Below are 15,789 nucleotides of genomic sequence, written 5' to 3' on the forward strand. Positions count from 1 at the left end.
CGGTATATTTGAGAGTATATGGGAGGCAAGCCACCAACAATGAAATTTAGAAAAATGTGTATTACTGCTGAAATAATTTGCTAGGTTTAACAAAACTATAGAGGTTTGCAGTTGAACAGTTGAAGACTGAGCTCCTTCAGTTCATTGTGTCTATGCTGGTACTTTTCCAGAGCATTTCAAAATTGATCCCATTGCCCTTCTCACTCCCAACATCCCTAAAACTTCGGCAGGTCAGGTGGAAAAAGAAACCAAGTTAACATTTCAGGTCGGCCCGATATTGCCACCGCCACTCGGTGATGGGACCCCCATTTCATATTCAAATAAATTAAAATGAATGCATTAATTATACTTACGTCACCGCCTTCTGTCCCGGTGTGATCTTCCTGCCACTGGCCGGCACTGCAGCACCTTCGGATTGCCGTCCGGGGAAACGAGGCGGAACACTGGTGGGGAGTGGGAGGAGCTAAGTTTCTTAGTGCAGAAGGGAGGAAATGGGGTCAAAGTGACATCATTGGTGCAGGGGATGGTGGGAAGGGTTTCAGGTTAAAGGTTATGCACTTTGGGTGGGGGGGGAGCTCAGGTGGACAAGGTAAGTGTTTTTGCGGGGGAGAGGGCAAGTAACTAATTTAATTGTTATTGGGGGGTGGGAGAGGGGCAAAAATAATTGTATTTTTTTTCAGTCACTTTAGCTTCAAATATTTAAATTTAACAGTAGGGCTCAAAGCCCTTTAAAAATGGTGTCAGCGCCTGCACACAGCCGGTGGCTCCACGACGTATGGCCTGCACGGGTGGGCTGCCACCAATTTCAGCGGCAGGCTTCTAAAATTCAGCCCCAGCAATCGTTTTCTGTTTCAAATATTTATCCAATTTTCCTATTATAAGATGCAGTGGTCTCTGCCTCAACTATTCCCTGAAGCTAAGCATTATATGGTCCAACAATCCTCTCTTTAAAGAAGTCTTTCATAATCTCTGTCTTCATAACAAACATACATTTGTACGGTAAGGGTTATTTTTAGTTATCTTTCCATTACAGAATCCCAACTTTCCACAGGTACAACTTGTAACTTGGATACATTCCTTTAAGACTTATACTTCTTCTCTCAGAATATTCTTCATGCAGAGGAGAAAGTCATACATGAATTGAAGGAGTTGTGTGCACAACAGCAGCAGCTCCATGAGAAGCAACTACAGTTCATGTGACTGATGTTGGCACAATGAGCACACCAGCTGCCCGAACAAATTGTGAATAAACTGCACAAGCCAACTACTTCGCAAACTAGTAACTTACAGCAGACACCCTCGAAGCAAGATGAATGCTGCTCTGATGTCCATCCTTACAACTTCTCTTGCATCAGGAGCATAAATGCAAGGGAATGTGGGTGAAATAAATATTTAAAGCATCATTCAATTCTTTACCACAGGCTATTCCAAGGTTAATCATTAGCTCCTCAAGGAAGTTTTGAGTAATTGTAGAAACATGTGACTTTTATATAAAGTACTCCCCACAACTGCCCTCCACCCTGCCTGGCTATGAAATTGATGGGATGAGATTGGCTCTACATTGTACACCTCAATGAATCCAATGGAAAGTAAAATCTTGTGAAGGGTAAAATGAGCAGCTGATCCAATCCTGTCAGCTTCCTGCCACGGAGGGTAGATTAAAATTACCCTCACCATTCAGCCCCTCAAGCCTGCTCTGCCATTCAATTAGATCATGGGTGAGCAATACCTTAATTCAATGTTCCCATCTTAGCTCCATATCCCTTGACACCCACACACAGTGAGAAAATAGGCTACTGAAAAATGGAAGGCAATTTAACAGAAAAGTGTTCAAGAAAGTTACAAATCAATAATTTAACTACAGCAGAAAGCTGGGAAATTACATTCATTTTTGGAGAAGTTTGTGTGCAATATAATATTTATCAATGGATGGACCGAATGTTACAGAAACTATGCATGCAATGCAATTCAGTTGCTCAATTTCCTTGGAAACAATCTGACACACATAATATTGTGCACAAAATAGGAAAATGTGAAGAAGATTGTTTATTAGACTTTACAGTCAAACAGCTTGCAATGTATTTACATATAATACTGATCATTTCTACTTTGTTTTTGTGTGGATGTGCATTCCTAGCAACGTGGGATTGTTCTTGCTGCAGGCTAGCTAACCTTATATACGTTCATTGTTGTTAATTGCTTATAGTAAACTTTTGGCACAATTCTAGAGACAATCTGTTATTTTTACACGCACATAAAGTACAAGAAATACAGGACTGTTTCATGAGAACTATGTAATTCGTTATTTCTAAATGTGACATGTAAATTTATATATTTCAAATCCAGAAGAATAAAATAAATTTATATATTATCATTTAAGAAAAGGCTTTCTCCATTTCACAGGACAAAACAAATATGACAAAATAATCATCATTGCCTCAGTTCAAAATGATCCACAGTTCTTCCCTGAAGCTCAACTGCATTCTGTTGGCAGAAACATATTTTTTATATATGCTGACAATTTGATATTCAAAAAGTGAAACATTATTGAAGGACCACACAGAACAATCCCAGACCATTGCCGACTATGGTTGTAGACAAGTGACAGCTACAAATTCGGGTGCTGTGATTCTAGAAGATTGTAAAACAGAAGATTTCAATAAGAGCCTTAGGGGGATTTCATTTTTTTCCTTTAAACCAAAGGGGAAAGAATATGAAGCCAGTACTCTATTATGCAATGATAAACTTTGATAAATAATCTAGCATTTCAGTATATACACAGTAAAAAAAAAAGTCATAAACAAGAACATCGAACATCAGAAACATGCAGAAATAATAAAGTCATTTGTAGCTCTTTAGTGCATTAAAAATCAGCCTCTGCCTATTCCACTCTACAACAATAAGGTAGCCACAATAAGGTAGCCAAGATTATCAAAGCAGCTGACTTCCTCTGATTTTTCTCCTTTCCTGTGTTTGGGCTCCACATGATGACAGATCTTTATATTGATAACTCACCATATGGAGAATCAGAGATGCTTTCTGCTACTTTTCTGTATGCCACCTATGTTTCTAAAAAATTAAGATACTTATCTCCTTTCATGTATGTAACAATGGTCTGGATTTTGCTCTCAGTGATGCAGAAACGGCACTTGCCATTCACTTCACTGACAATTGCCACAGACTTTTTGCGGGCTTGTCAGTGGAGATTTCTTCTAATCCAGGGTTGTCCAATCTTTTCGCGTGGGGGGCCACATTAGAATTTTTGTCTTACATGGCAGGGGGCCAGTGAGACAATTTCAGAAAGATAAAGGCATTAAAAATTTAACTTACTATTAATCAAAATAACAAAAAACGTACATTTTTGTGAAAAAACTTTAAATGATAAGACTAATTTATTGACTTAATTTCTCTTCACTATGTTGGACACTGATTTAGTGAGATACCTGGCATTTTTTTGCTTGCACAAGTAGTCAATGTTTCCCACACACTTGACGTAGCAATGTGGATTATTCTGGATAGATGTCATTCTGTCAGGAGTGATCTTGATCACTCTCACTCCTGCTCTCTCTCTCTCTCCCTCTGTCCACCCTCTCTGTGTTGTTCCCCCCCCACCCTGTCGTCCTCACTCTCTGTGTCCCCATCCCTGTCCCCCCTCTTTCTCTCTCTGTTCCCCCTCTCTCTCTCTCTGTCCCCCCTTCTTTCTCTGTCCCCCTTCATCTCTTTCTGTTCCCCCTTCCCCTCTCTTTTTTCCCCTTCCTTTCTCTCTGTTCCCCTCTCTCTCTCTGCCCTCCATTCTCTTTCTCTCTCTGTTCCCCCCCCCCTCTCTGTTCCCCTCCCTCTGTCCCCCTTTCCCTTTCTCTCTCTGTTCCTGCTCTCTCTATCTCTCTCTGTCCCCCTCTTTCTCTGCCTCCCCTTCTCTCTGTTCCCCTGTCTCTGTTCTCCGTCTCTCTCTCTCTGTTCCCCCTCTCTCTCTGTTTCCCCGCTCTCTCTCTGATCGCCCCCCTCGTTCTCTCTGTTCCGCCTTCTTTCTCTCTCTGTCCCCCTTCTCTCTCTGTTCCCCCTCTCTTTCTATCCCCTTTCTCTCTCTGAAAGTTGCAGAGAACAGGAACGCTCAGCAGATGCTTGGTTAATTTTTTTTTAAAGATCACAAGTCAGTTTCACAGCTGATAGCTGCTGTATCGGAAATAGCGGTTTCTGAACTTCGGACAGATTTGAGGTCGGCCGGCGAGCATTTTTAAGAAAAGTCAGAACTTGCTGGAAAACCCTGAATCTGTCCGAAGTTCAGAAAATCCTGTTCCCACTCCCAGCAGCTGTCAGCCATGAAACTGACTTGCAATCTTTTTTTAAAAGCTGGTCTGACAATGGGAAATTTTTCATCTCTAGTCATAGACCCCTGGTGAGGATGAGGAGCGGCCTGGGTACAGTTTAGTTTAGTTTAGAGATACAGCACTGAAACAGGCTGTGCTGACCATCAACCACCCATTAGACTAATCCTACACTACTTCCATATTCCTACCACATCCCCACCTGTCCCTATATTTTCCCTACCACCTACCTACACTAGGGGCAATTTCTAATGGCCAATTTACCTATCAACCTGCAAGCCTTTGGCATGTGGGAGGAAACCGGAGCACCCGGAGGAAACCCACGCAGACACAGGGAGACCTTGCAAACTCCACACAGGCAGTACCCGGAATTGAACCCGGGTCGCTGGAGCTGTGAGGCTTTGGTGCTAACCACTGCGCCACTGTGCCGCCCTATCTGAGGGCCGGATGGAAACCCTTGGCAGGCCAGATCCTGGCACGTGGGCCCTATGCTGGACAACCCTGCTCTAATCCGATGCTTGATCCAGTGTGTCGCCCTCTAATGGGGATCCCTGGCATCTGTGAACAGGGCAAGCAATAGTGAGCTCGTCAACCAATCAACTTGCAGAATTCTCACTGAGACACACAGACTCTAAACAAGGAAATATAAAGCAGGAATTGTAAATTAGATTTAAATGATGTACAGAAAGCAAAGTAAAGTTTGTGAAATATAGATGGGATTAAGGGGGAGAGATAAAAGTAGAAAAGGCAAAAAATAATAATTTTACTATAACTTAAATTAATTTTACAGGGCCAGAGATGTTGTTCAGCAGTAATTTTTACTTATTTTGCTGCTAAAAGCTCATTTACTCCTGAATGCACCAGCCCCAACTTTTTCGGCTATTTTTAGAGCAAATCTAGTGGGCAAGTATAGCAAGTTCACGCATTGCAGTCATTTCAATGCCAGTTCTGTCAGCAGGGACTGCAGCAATGCACCCTATGGAGGAGCAGGGTATATCTGACGGCAGCTTCTGGATTTCCGTGTACCCCAGAGGTTGCTGTCAGATTTCCTCCATTATAACAGTGTCTGCTGATAGCCTCACCATTATACTCAGCATAAATTCCAGACCATTCCTTACAAAAGAAGCATATTTTCCTCAAAGGACACCAGAAACCAAATTTCCCTAAATTCATTATTGAATCCTGTGTCACCCAAGATGACAAAGATCACCTTTCCTTGCCCATAACTCTCAAATTCCAGGTCTTAAGGCACCTCCTAGGTTTCTACACCATCAAAAATGTTTTAATCAAATATGCAACAGCATAGATAAAGTCGAAACTGCATATGTTTCATTCGCTATTAAATGTATAGGATCATTCTTTGAAAATAAATGAAATTGACTCCTACCCACCCATACCAGAAGGCATACTTGTGCTCCCATTTAATCCTTAACCTTCTTCGTGTATCGATAGGCAACAAAGGGAAGGCACCTTAGGAACACAGGAACACAGGAATAGGCCGTTTAGCCTCTCAAGCTTTTTCCGTCATTCAATGAGATCGTGGCTGATCTGCCTTTGCCCCATATCCCTTAATACCTTTGGATAATAAAAATCTATAAATCTCAGATATAACATTTACAATTTATCTGGCATCAATTGCCATTTGCAGAAGAGAGTTACAAACTTCTACCACCCTTTGCGTACAGAAATGTTTCCTAATTTCACTCCTGAAAGGTCTGGCCCTAAATATCAGAGAATACGCCCTCACCTTGGACTCCCCAACCAGCATAAATAATTTATATCTACTCTATCTGTTCCCCTTAAAAGCTTGAAAACTTCAATGAAATCACCCCATAACCTTTTAAATTCCAGGGAATACAACCCTAGTTGTATCTTCATAATTTAAATGTTGGAGTTCAGGTATCATTATGATAAATCTAGGCTCCACTGTCTCCAAGGCCAATATATCCTTCCTAAGGTGTCATGCCCAGAATTGCTCACAGCACACCAGAGACTGGATTTAGTGGAGCCGGCGGGGCTCCTGGTGCTGGGCCGAAAAGACGGTGAGAACTCCGCCTCGGACATTTGGAGCCCCCTAGTTCTATTTACCGGTGCTCAGGCAATTAAATGCCTGCTGCTGGGATCCCTGTCTCTTTAAAGGTGGGGATCCTGCCTCCAAGAGCTGCTGGTCAATCAGAAGGCAGGCAGCTCAGTAGCATTGGCAGTGTCACCAGGTGTGGTGGCCACTGCCAGTACTACAGAAGGCCTTGGAACCAGGCCCAGTGCTGGAGACCCAGACATCAGGTAACTGAGGCGTGGTTGCCAGGGACATTCTGATAGGCCCCAGTGAAGGATAGAGGGAGGGTGGATGATGAGTGCAGAGGGAGGTGTTCAGGGAGGTGGGTTGTTTTCCAACGGGACCTTCATGGGCCACAAATTGCCCATGGAGGAGAGTCATCCCCCCACCCGCAAGCCTGCAGGGAGGTTGGCTCATTTTACTGGGGGTCCTCTCCGCATGGCGGAAGCCCGCCCCCCTCTCCCCGGCACTGGCTTAGTTCCAGCTGTGGTGGGAAGAGGCCCTTAAGTGACTGATAATAAGCCTCTTAAGGGCCTCAATTGAACTCTGGCCAGGAAGGCCATCATCGGCCTTTCCTGCCCCCGAATTAATTGCGGTGTGATGGGAAGGCCCTCCGCTCCACCCCCCCACCACCTGCTGCAATTCTATGGGACCCCCGCCTCCTAGCCTGTCTCTGGAGTGTCCCATTAAATCCAGCCCCAGGTGTGGTCTACCCATGGCTTTGTTCAGCTGAAGTATAACTTCTACCCCCTTGTATTCTACTCCTCAAGATACAAAGGTAGCATCCATTAGCATTTTTGGTTATTTTCTGTACCTGTTCATGACATTTTAATGATCTATGTACCTGGACCCTCAAGTCTTTTTGGACCCCTACTGTTTCTAGCTTTCCAACATTTCTTCCCTTTTAGGTCCTAAGTGGATGACTTCACTTTTGCCTACATTGAAATTAATTTGTCACAGTTTTGCCCATTCACTTAATCTATCAATACCTCTTTGTAATTTTATGCTTCCGTCTACACTACTTACCTATCTTTGTGCCATTGACATATTTGGATATGTGGCTTTCTATCCCATCATCTGAGTTATTAATAAATGCAGTGGGCTGAATTTTACAGCCCCCCGACATTGGGGATCATGACGGGGGGTCTGGAAAATGACTCCAGCAGAGACCCGCCTCGAGCCTCGACTCCAGGAAGGCCCGGCCCCATATTGCCGCCGGCGGTGAAGCCTCATGGCGGCCACCCCACCGATCGGCAACGGGAGCCAAATCTAAATATTTAAATAAATGTTAATCAATGAATAAATGTCCTACCCACTCCTGCCGTCCATCCTCCAATATTGCCGCCAGTGGCCAGCACTGGTGAGGAGGGGGATACAGGTAGGTTTCTCTGTGCAGGAGTGGGGAGAGTGGGTCAAACTCCTCTGGTTGGTTTAGGGATGTTGGGAAGGGGTAAAGTGCATAGTTTGTAACTTTGTGGGGGAGAAGGTCAGGTGCACAAGGTAAGTATTTCGGGGAGGGAGAGGGCAAGGAATGAAATATATGTCTATTGGGTCTATGGGAGAGGGGTTAGAAACATTTCTATAATTTTTTCAAATCACCGTTTCTTTAAAAATTTCAATTATAATCTAGGGCTCGAAGCCCTTTACAAATGGCGCAGCACCTGAGCAGAGGAGCCTGATGCCGTTGCTGGGGATGGACTGTCCGCCCTCTCCACATCATCAGGAGGGATGGTCCTCCACGGCCATTTAAATGAGCTGCCACGTTAAATATCGTGGCGGCTGCACGACGTCTGGTCTGCATGGGCCGAGATCAGCAGCGAGCTTATAAAATCCAGCTCAATGACTAGTTGAGGCCCCAACACAGATCCTTTCAGGCCACTACGGGCTGGATTTTGCTCTCCCTAGGCGGGGGGGGCCTGAAGATGGCTCTGGTTGAGGCCCGCCATGGTCATCGACGCTGGCGGTGGTAGGGCTCCATGGCGGCCCCCCTGCCTCTGGGCGATGGACCACAATTGAAATATTCAAATTGTTATGGCCATGTGAGGAGGGGGTCTCAGGCTCCCCTTTCGACCCTTCTCTAGATTGACTGCAATCGGGTTTATCCTTTTTTCTTTAACACAGTGTTTGAACTTACCACCTCAGTGAGCGCTTGCTCCTGTTCCTCTAATGTAATTGCCAAAGAACAAATCAGAAAGGTTTTCTTGAGTTTAAACAAGAAAGATGTAAGTTTATTCTCCTTAACGCTCTAAATCTGTTAAAATTACTAAAAATACGCTACGCATCCACGTACACCTTCATACGAGAGTCACACGCATACAATAGATCACAGAGGGGAAACAGCCTTGGTGGTTGGAGTAGAGTCCGGAATAAATGGAATTTAAATACAGTTTATTCGTGCCAGAGTCTGCAGTTGAAATTGTTGTCCTGAAGTCCTCACTGGGCCACATGCACGGTTGCGAGATTGCTTCTCAGGTCTCCGGAAGGCAGAAGAGAGGGTTTGATCCTTGTGCCCTACTTGTTGGCTATGGCTGACTGGAGAGAGAGAGAGAGAGAGAGCTGCTCCCTGGATGGCTTTTCAGATACTGTTCTCTGATTTCTGAGTGACAAAGCTTAGTCTCTCCAGAGCTGCACAAGCAGTCACATGACTTTCCCAAACCTCTTTGTGTTTTAATGAGGTCCTTGTGGTAGTTTCCCTGATATTCAAGGCTTTACCCCTCAAGCTGTCCATTCACACTTGGTGGGGGGTTACCTCTTTCAAAGTCAATGGTGTTGATGATTCCTAATGATCGTGTTGCTGAACCCATTTCAGGTAATTTAATCAGAGAGCACCCAATTTTTCTGGCTGTGTTGCATCAGTCATGTTGTCTCCAGTCTAATCCTTTGGTGTTTCAAATGTAAATTTCAGTAGCCATCTTGGCTGCCAGGTTACTCTTTTTAAAAAAGTTATTTGTAAGAATTTCTAGTAAAAGTCTCAGGCAAAGTTCCAGCTAATGAACTTAATATTTCCCATTTGTCATTTAAGGTTTTTGTGACATATCCATGCCACGCAGAATGAAATGTGACAATGGGAGCATTTCATTACAGAAGTTGAAAAGAAAACAAAGGGAAAACACACATTCATTTTTCATTCACTCTCATTCACTCAGGAATCTGAGAGTTGTTGCAGCTTGTCTCTTTTTTTCTCCCTGCAGTAGCAAGGCTGATTTGATTACTCTTTTTCCCTTGAAGTTTGTCTGGATAAGACCTTGGACAAGGCATCAGCGATTATATTGCTTTTCCCTGCAATGTGGGTAATTTTCAAATGTAGGGTTGTAAGAGCAGGCTCCATCGAAACAGGCTAGCATCTTGATTCTTGAATTTCTCCACAAAAGTTAGGGGGTTATGGTCAGTATAAAACACCGTCTCCCTAAATCCATTTTGTACATAGATGTTGAAGTGCTGGAGAGCTAGCAACATCCCCAGTGTCTCCTTTGCCATGGTGGAGTATCGCTTTTGGTGTCAGTTTAACTTTTTGGAGAAGTACCCTACTGGTTTCTCAATACTTGTCTTGTCATCTTGGAGCAGGGCAGCACCTACTCCTAAGCCACTAGCATTAACTGCCACTTTAAAGAGTTTATTACAGTTGGGTGCTGCCAGAACTAGTTTGTTCATTAATATGGCCTTTAGCCTTTTGAAAGCGGATTGACACTTTTCTGATCACATCACCTTGGTGCTTTTCTGCAGAAAGTCAGTTAGTGGGGCGGCTATAGCCCTGAAATTTGGAACAAATATGCGGTAGAACCTGCACATCCTCAGAAAACACATGAGTTCCTTTTTTGAGGTGGGGATGGGAAAATCCACCAGTGCTTGTAGTTTTGCTGCCCTGGGCAGCACTCACCCCTGGCCTCCAACATGCCCGAGGTAGGTCACTTGAGCTTTAGCAAATTCACTTTTTTCAAGGTTTACTACTAGATTAGCTGACTGTAACCATTGGACGAGGGTGTCTAAATTGAGCTAAGTATATCCTCCAGATCTCACTGTATACCAGCAAATCATCTAGGTATACTACACAGTTGGGTGGGCCAGCCAAAACTTGGTTCACTAGTCTTTGGAAAGTGGCTGGGCATTCTTTATACCAAAGGGTTTCACTCGGCACTGGAATAAGCCATCTGGGGTGACAAATGTTGATATCGCCTTGGCTCTGCATGTTAAAGTAACCTGCCAATATCCCTTTAGCAAATCTATTTTCATTATGTAGGTGGCATTCCCTACCCTATCAATACAGTCCTCCAGGCGGGGGATGGGATAGGAATCAGCTCTGGTCACTGCATTTACCTTCCTGTAGTCAATGCAGAGCTGAGTAGAACTGTCGGGCTTGGGCACTAGAACCACTGGGCAACTCCAGCTACTCTGGCTGGGCTCGATCAGTTGTTTTTCCTCCCTAACCTGGGTTAGTTTCTGGGGACCTATGCAATAGGGGATCTGTTTAATGGGAGGGGTCTCTCCCACATCCAGATCATGTAGGGTTAAGGTCTTACACCCTGTTATGTCCCTGCAGACACCTTTATAGGCAGTGAGTAGCCTTGCCAGGGCTTTCTTTATTCCACTTTTAAATAGGAGAGCTTTGCGTCTACATTATTTAACAACTTGGTGTTGGCTAACCAGGCAGGAGGGGGTTCAATTTGGGGATCCCCTCGGCCTTCCTCTAGCTCATCCCCATTGTCCTGTTCATCTCCTTCCTCCCTGACTGTCTGACAGACCTGTGCTTGTCTGTCTGCTTCCCGCTGCGGTACTGTTTTAACATGTTAATGTGGCACAGCCTTTCTGTTTTCCTTCAGTCTGGAGTGTCAATCAAATAATTTACCTGGCTAAAATAAAAGCAAAATACTGCAGATGCTGGAAATCTGAAATAAAAACAAAAAGTGCTGGAAATACTCAACAGGTCTGGCAGCATCTGTGGAGAGAGAAGCAGAGTTAACATTTCAGGTCAGTGACCCTTCATCAGAACTGGCAAAGGTTAGAAAAGAATTAGGTTTTAAGCAAGTGAAGGGGAAGGGGGTGGAGGAAAGAACGAAGTGTTTGATAGGGCAGAGGGCAGGAGAGATTAAATAACAAAGCTATCCTAGGACAAAGGCAAAGAGTGCATTAATGTTTGCTGTGAAAAACAAAGCATTAGTCCAGAGAGATTAGTCCAGATTACCTGGCTAATTCTTTTTGCCACTCAGTATAGGCCACTGAACCGGGCTTTCAGGGGGTCACCCTGAATCAGGAGCTATACCAATACATGGTCTCCAAGCCAAAATGTTCTGGCTTTGGCATGTTTGTCTGCTTGCTTTCTGATAGCTGTCTGGGAGGTCTTTAAGTGCTCCTGAGCCACTGCGCAGGCTCTCGTGAGGCCGCTCCCGGAACAGAGAAATATAGTCAAACATGGAAGACTCATCCCATGCCCCAAAACTTCTCCTTAATTAATTTAAGAAGACCTCTCACCTCGTTCCTGGTGCAAACAAGAGGAATCCCAGCCCTTTGTCGTAGCAGTATGCCCTGATTATTGTCTTTAGGGTCTGGTGGTTCCGTTCTAAAGCTCCTTGTGACTGTGGGTGGTAGACTGAGGACTTCAGCTGAGTTAGGTCCAGATCGCCCATGACTTTTTGAAAGATCCCAGACATGAAATTAGTGCCCTGATCAGTGTGGATCTCAACTGGCAGCCCATATCGGGTAAAGAATTGGGTTAGCCCTTCCATCACTAACTTTGCAGAGATAGTTCTTAGGAGAATGGGCTCTGGGAATCAGGTAGCAACATCCATGATGGTGAGGAGGTACTGGTAGCCCCTTTTTGTTTTCGGTAGGGGTCCCACACAGTCCAACAGTACTCTGCTGAAGGGTTCCCCAAAAGCCGGTATGGGAATTAGGGTGCAGGTTTTATTGCAGGTTGGGCTTCTCCACAACCTGGCACATGTGGCAGGTTTTACAGAACTCCACCACATCTTTGTAGAGTTTTAGCCAGTCAAAGTGTTGTCTTACGCGGGCTTGGGTTTTCCATACCCCGACATGTCCTGCCATTGAAAGATCGTGGGCCAGTCCTAATATTTCTTTACTGTACCTCAGGGGCACCACTGTCTGGTGAACCACTGTCCACTCTTCATCTGCAGGTCTGTGAGGAGGTCTCCATTTCCTCATCAGAATCCCACTCTCTACATAGTAGTACACCTGGACTCCCTCTGTTTCACTTTCGGTTTGGGCAGTCTGTGTTACCTTCTTTAATACTAGGTCAGCTTGTTCAGCCTCAACTGGGGAAGACCTGCCTAACCCATCCTTTGGGTCTTCGAACTCCCCTAAGCAGTTTTCAGACAACCAGACAGCAGGGTCAGCTGTCTGCAGCGCCAGTTCAGTCTGCTCTGAGGGAGCTGGTTTGGCCATGGACTGAGTTACCATACAGTCAGGGAAAATGCCGGGGACCTTCTCCTGCGATTGTTCAGTCTCCCTGACCTCTTTCCATCTCTCATAAGATCATAAGATCATAAGAACTAGGAGCAGGAGTAGGCCGTCCGGCCCCTCGAGCCTGCTCCGCCATTCAATAAGATCATGGCTGATCTTTTCGTGGACTCAGATCCACTTACCCGTGCTCCCACAGTATCCCTTAATTCCTTTATTGTTCAAAAAGATATCTACCTTAGCTTTAAAGACATTTACTGAAGAAGCGTCAACTACTTCACTGGGCAAGGAATTCCATAGATTAACAACCCTCTGGGTGAAGAAGTTCCTTCTTAATTCAGTCCTAAATCTGCTCCCTCTAATCTTGAGGCTATGCCCTCTTGTCCTAGCTTCACCTGCCAGTGGAAACATCCTCTCTACTTGTATCTTATCTATTCCCTTCATGATTTTATATGTTTCTCTCTAAAACTACTGGGGAAGCTACCACATCCACCCCCGCCAGGAGCAGGTCGACCCTGTCCACAGACAAGCTAGGGATAATCCCCACTGTTACCAGTTCTAAAACTAGGTTACACACCATGTGCACCTGTTATAAAGATATGGGCACATACCGCCCTCCAATACCATTCACTAACACCTTGGCATTCACTAGACTCTCTGGGGGAAAGGTCAGGCCTTTTCCCAGCAGAAGGTATTGGGTGGCCCTTGTATCCCTGAGTATGATTATAGGCTTGCTTGCCCCACTCGAGGGGTAGGGGGTGATACTCCCCTGGGATACAAAATCCTGACAACCTTCAGGGATTTTAGTACCTTTTCCCACACTCACAGCAGTAGGTTTACTGGACCTTACTGCTGCAGTTAAAGCCACAGCCTGTTCTGCTGTGTCTTCCATCAGGGCCCTTCTCCTGCACTTGTCTGGTGTGCCCTGATTAATCCTACAGGCTTTCCCCATAGTTTCCGGTAGTCAGCTCGGAGGTGACCCGCCTTCCTACAGTGGAAACACAGAGGTTTTTGGGTCTCACGCCTGCTCTCAGCACCATCTTTTTTGGCTTGAGGAGGCACCCTGTGTGTCCAGCTTTCCTCCCTCGCCCAGGTTTGCTCTCCTATCACCCTCCCACCTTTTATCCTTTACAGGTTTATGGGGGTGACTAGTGAAGGGTCTTTCTTGGGGTGAGGATTTATGTATAAGAGCAAACTCATCAACCAGAACTGCAGCTTGCCTGGTCCTTTGAACCTTTTGTTCCTCTACATGGGTTTTAATATTCAAGGGAAAAGAGTTTTTAAATTCCTTGAGAAGAATCACCTCTCTGAGGTTTTCATATGTGGGCTGTACTTTAAGGGCCCTTAACCACTTGTCAAAAGCCAGTTGCTTACTTCTTTCAAACTCGAGGTAAGCTTGATCAGGCTTTTTCCAGAGGGCTTGGAATTTCTGGCGGTATGCTTCTAGTACTAACTCATATGTCCCCAGGATAGCATTTTTAGTCAATTCATAGTCTGATGAACTTTCACCTGGCAACAGTGAATAAACCTCATGGGCTTTTCCTGTTAGCTTGTTTTGTAGCGGCAGGGTCCAGCTCTTGGCAGGCCATTTCAATTGTCTTGCAAGCTTTTCAAATGTGACAAAAAATGCTTCCAAATCTCCCTCATTGAACTTTGGAATCAACTGGGAAACCGTTAAGCGCTCAGCACATGGTCCTGAGTTAAGTGTAGCTTGCACATTGGCCATGCTTTCACTGGGGTTACCATATCACCCCCTAGTTAGTTCAAGCTGCCTTAGCTCCCTTTCCTCCTGCTCCTTCTGGAAAATTCTCTCTCATTCCCTCTCCTCTCGCTCTTTTTCCCTCTCTCTCAGTTCTATCTTTTTCCTTCTCTCTCTCTTTCTCTTTTTCCCTGTCTTCCAATTCAAGATGCTTCTGTTCAAATTGTATTTTAGCTAACATTACCCTGTCTGAGTCTGACACCAACTCTGTTTCTGAAACTTCAACTTTGAATGAAAAATGGTTTGCCACAAATCTTAGCATTTGGATTTATTAGCTTTTGTATGGAAAGTAATCCCAAACTGCCCAGCTACATTCGTCAACTCTTCCATAGATAGGGCCTTTAACTTATCCCAAGTTACTTCACCCTGTCTAGGGAAGGTACTGGCTTCAGATGCGGACATGTTGGTATTCTAGGAACAAAAACCACGAGAAAACCTATTTGAAGATTTTTTTTTGATAGGGATCAATTTGGTTTCCCACTTCCAATTTCTCGTTTGTCTGTTGGTTACAATCATGGACTAAAGCCCCCAAATTTCTGTTACAGCCAGGTGAGGAGGTAGTCTCAGGCACCCCTTTCGCTCCTTCTCTAGTTTGACCGCAATAGGGTTTATCCCTTTTTTTTAAACACAGTGATTGAACTGACCACCTCAGTGAACCCTTGCTCCTGTTTCTCTAATGTAATTGCCAAAGAACCAATCAGAAAGGTTTTCTTGAGATTAAACAAGAAAGATGTAAGTTTACTATCCTTAACACTCTAAATCTGTTACAATTACTAAAAATAGGCTACTTATCCACACACACCTTCATACAAGACTCACACACACACAAAGAGATTACAAAGGGAAATCAGCCTTGGTGGTAGGAATAGAGCCAGAATAAATGGAATTTCACTCCAGTTTATCAGTCCCAGAGTCCACAGTTGAAATTGTAGTCCTGAAGTCCTCGCTGGACCACATGCCCGGTTGCGAGCTTGCTTCTTAGGGCTCCGGTAAGCAGAAAAGGGGGGTTTGATCCTTGTACCCTAGTTGTTGGCTGCGGCGTTCTGATTGGAGAGAGAGAGAGAGAGAGCGAGATGTGCCTGGATGGCTTTTCAGTTACTGTTCTCTGATTTCTGAGTGACAAAACTTAGTCTCTCCAGAGCTGCACAAGCAGTCACATGACATTCCCAAACATCTTTGTGTTTTAATGAGGTCCTTCTGGTAGTTTCTCTGATATTCAAGGCTTTACCCCTCAAGCT

Source organism: Heterodontus francisci, chromosome 2, assembly GCF_036365525.1.
Source record: "Heterodontus francisci isolate sHetFra1 chromosome 2, sHetFra1.hap1, whole genome shotgun sequence".
Classification (NCBI taxonomy): domain Eukaryota; kingdom Metazoa; phylum Chordata; class Chondrichthyes; order Heterodontiformes; family Heterodontidae; genus Heterodontus; species Heterodontus francisci.